Source organism: Saccopteryx bilineata, chromosome X (genome assembly GCF_036850765.1).
Source record: "Saccopteryx bilineata isolate mSacBil1 chromosome X, mSacBil1_pri_phased_curated, whole genome shotgun sequence".
Lineage (NCBI taxonomy): Eukaryota > Metazoa > Chordata > Mammalia > Chiroptera > Emballonuridae > Saccopteryx > Saccopteryx bilineata.
The window spans coordinates 88,059,690-88,063,731 of record NC_089502.1 but is presented as its reverse complement, the minus strand read 5'-3'; the positions used below and the strand labels follow the sequence as shown (position 1 = coordinate 88,063,731).

The 4,042-nt window shown below is 38.4% G+C and overlaps 1 pseudogene; it reads left to right on the top strand.

The window, feature by feature from the left end:
• Positions 1-212: 212 nt before the first annotated feature.
• On the top strand, positions 213-980 carry LOC136317517 (TLC domain-containing protein 3A-like; annotated as a pseudogene).
• Positions 981-4,042: the final 3,062 nt, after the last annotated feature.

The window sequence follows — 4,042 nt, the reverse complement described above, 5'->3', positions numbered from 1 at the left end:
CACCTTCAATCTTTTGAATCATTTTTTTCAAAAATTGATGCTTGATTATGTACAAAATACATTAATATTTCAGATATTTTTATTATTAAAAAAAGGATTCCAGGATTTTAGGACATTTGTCTAAACTTAAAAAATATGAATGGCGGCAGCCGAGTGGAGCGGACCTGAGCCACGCCTAGGGTGCCCAACTAAGCCCTAAGCCCTGAGCACCCATGCTGCTGACGCTAGCCTCGGGCTCACTCTTCTTCCCGGGGCTCTTCGCGCTCTGCACCTGAGGGCTGCACTGCGCGTGGCCTGAATGGACTGAATGCTACTGCGTGATGATCAGCACCAGGCGGGTTTCTTCAGCACAGGCTGTGTTGGCCACCGGGTCAGGGATCATCATCATCTACTACTGTAGAAACGTGATCAGCGACAGACACTGGCTTTCCCGAGAATATGTATGGTTTTTGATCCCATATATGGTCTATGACACTTATGCCATGTACATCTGTGAATGGTACCGAACCAGCGAACAGAACTGCAAACACTCCCTCACCATTTTCTGAAACTTCTTAATAAAAACTGCCTCATAATCACGCACCACATGGTCATTCTGTTGGTCCTTGTACCAGTTGCACAGAGACTTCAGGGAGAGCTGGAGGACTTCTTTGTTGGCTGCATCGTCACTGCAGAACTGAGCACTCCATTTATGTCACTGGGCAGAATTCTGATTTAGCTAAAGCAGCAGCACACCATTCTGTACAAGGTGAATGGAATCCTCATGATGACCACTTTCTTTTGCTGTTGGATCCTTCTTTTCCCCTTCATGTACTGACCGACAGCAGAAACTATACCTGCTTCAAGTGCCATTCAGGATCCCTTTCTTCTGTAATGTGGCCAATGCCGTCCTTATTGCTCCCCAGATCTACTGGTTCTCTCTGCTTTGTAAGAAGGCAGCATGGATCTTTGATGCTCCCCCAGCAGAGAAGGATGGATAATTGTTTCCAGGAGTCAGGCAGTGAAGGTGCCTTCTCACACTAGCTGCCTCTTCCACTCAGTGTTCCATGGACCAAATTGTGCCCTTTGTGGCCTCCTCAGTCTTTTGGGTATTGATAAGCAGATGGGTTTGAGTTTTTCTAAAGAATATTCATATTACCTCCCTCGTTTAACCTGCCCCTTTTGCAGAAGCACTTTTATCTTAGTAGTGTCTATTGAATGCAAGGCCAAGGATCCTTCCTTGGGTCTTATCTCAAGGGCTCTGGGAGGTAGAAGCATGGAGTGTGGAGACAAGTGGACCAGGATGATAAGTGTCTGGGCAACCAATTGGCCCTAAGTATTGACAGCTACCCACCTTCTCACACACTCAGGGCAATATCTACACATACTGGGCCAGCAGAAGCAAGTGATGACTTGGTTCTTGAAATAATTTCTTATGATGTTGGCCTGGGAAAATCATTGTGGGTAGCTTTTTATCATTTACTAGATAATCCATTAGTCTTTTGTCTCATCCTTTCATCCATATGCCAATATTGAATTCTCCTGTCTACTGGCTTCCAATCAAAAGTCTCACTAGCAGGGGTGGGGGACCAGAGGCAGGTGTGGGAACCTGAAGCACATGAGGAGGAGGGAGGCTAACAGATCAGCATCTTTCCAGGATGACTTTGTAAGACCAGGGTCAAACTTGTGAGTTTATTGTAAACAGCCACAAACACTATTCCCTTTTTAGCATGTCCTTTCAAACTGTTCTCCCCATATCCACACACACAGGACACTTGTGTTAACTATAGGGGTAAAGTGAAAAATGTATACCAAGCTATTTACTGGGTAATCTTACTGACACTGCCCTTTACACGTGAAGTAAAGATGGACTTCTATATTCCAAACCATGAAAAGTCGCATCTAGACTGCCACCTGATAAGCTAGAGCTTGTGGTCTAAAGCCTATTCCAAGATGAGGTAGGACAGTGTACCCGTTTAGCTGCAGACGGCTGGAAGGTAAGCGTGTGAGACAGTCCTAGCCAGTATACATCCTGTGGACTGACTCCACTCTCATCTGCAAATGGGAGTTTCTGGTGCCAACACTAATCATTCCTTATCCACTAGGGTGGGTTTTAGAAACTGTGCCACCATAACATTTTTTTTCAAGTAGTAGTGAAAAACTAGATTTTTAAAAGTGCCTTTTAATTCATTGTTGTCCATGAACTTTTTAAAGTATTGAATATGTAACAGTGGCTCAAATTTTGATTATTTGTCTTTAATGGGTGCCATTTTAAAAATTGCAAAATGCTCTAATTTTTTTTACTGTTTTGTTCAGTCAGTGTATCTTATTAAAATCACCCCTGTGGTGATTAAATTGCACTAAAAATATGAATGGAGAGGCTCAAATAATTGTAGAACACGCTCTATAGCAGGTGATAGAGCAAGCCATCTAACTTTTGAAGATCCTAAAAGCTTTTTGTATTCAACATTTGCTTCTTCACAAAATTGTTTTAAAGTAGCAACACTAATGGTAAAATGACTAAAATGCAAATAAATTGTTATTATTACTTCTACATGAATTGGCATGGCACATGACGCTGTGTTGGTTGCATTTGACAAAATATGTGCATTACAACCTCTTCCCACTATTTTCTTTTGGAGTAACTCTTATAATTTTGCATATACCTTATTCACCTTTTTCTGTCTTCACCCACCAAAATTTGTATTTGTAGTATCAGCCGTTAGTGCAACAACTTTGGATTTCAAATTGTTTTTATTTATTACTCTGTATAGATGGTTTGACAAAATTGCAGATATTTCACCTTCAATGGATTCTAAATTTAAAATTTTTACTTGAATGCCCTTGGTAACAATAAAATATCTTACTGTTATTGGATAAAATTTAATTTCATTATGATTTAATGCATCAGATAAAATCATTACAAATGCTGCAGTTTCCAAGTCCTCTGTAAGTATCTTGTCACAGTAATTTTAAAAAACTTGTTACTTTACAACTGGAAGCTGATGCATCTAATGATTGCTTATGTTTGTTGGTGGTCAAGTGTTTTGTTATCACTGCTCTGCCTCCAACTGCAATACAAAATTCTCTGCTGCAAATATTGGAGAAAGCAATGGTATCTTTCTTTGATACAAGGAATGGAAATTCCTTTTTCAATTTATCGTTGAAATGGCATTTTTTTCTTTTTTGATTTTTCCATCCCTTAAATAGAACTTAAAATTAAAAATAAAATATATAACTACACAAATAATGCAAGCACATTAGGAACTGAAAACATTACATCATGGTAGGTGAATTTTTCAGAAGCTAAATTAACAAAACTAAATATAAAAAACCCCACTAATTTGGAGTCATATTTTGGTGTATATCATTTTCTAATTTAAAAATGTCTGTTTTATGTAACTATTTAATCAAAATGCATTATTAATAGATATGGTTTGAGCTTAGATTTCCACTGGAAAACTCAAACTTCAGAAAATACTTGTAAATAAAATTATACGTATTTGGAAATTATTAAATAGATAATGAATTAATAAAATGTGAATTGTGCTTACCTTTTATGATTGAATATTCACTGAAAAAGAAATAACTGTAAATCTACAATGTTATTTGTGCCATGTCACGTTTCAGTAAGAAGTACACAAAGAGAGTTGCACGCTCAGTATGTTGCGTGCTCTCTCAAGGTCTCCCATGTGGAGCGCGTGAGTCTCATAATCGCGTCTCACCACACTGTAGTGATCCTTGACGAATCAGCATGTCAAATACAAATATGTCACATCACATGCAATGGATTGATTCTGCATCAATTGAATAGGGATATTTACAGATGAATCTTCCAATATGAAAAAGGAGGACATGTAGGAGGACACTTTTTGAGGGAGGATGGAAACTTACAAAAGAAGGACTCTCCTCCCTAAAAGAGGGTGATTGGTCACCTTATTATTGGTGTCTTCATGGATCTTGTTGAGTATCTTCAGAATTTTTGTTTTGAATTCTATATCATTTAACTTTAAGGCTTCCATGTGATTGAGATTTTTTTTCTGGAAATTTTTAATTTTATTTC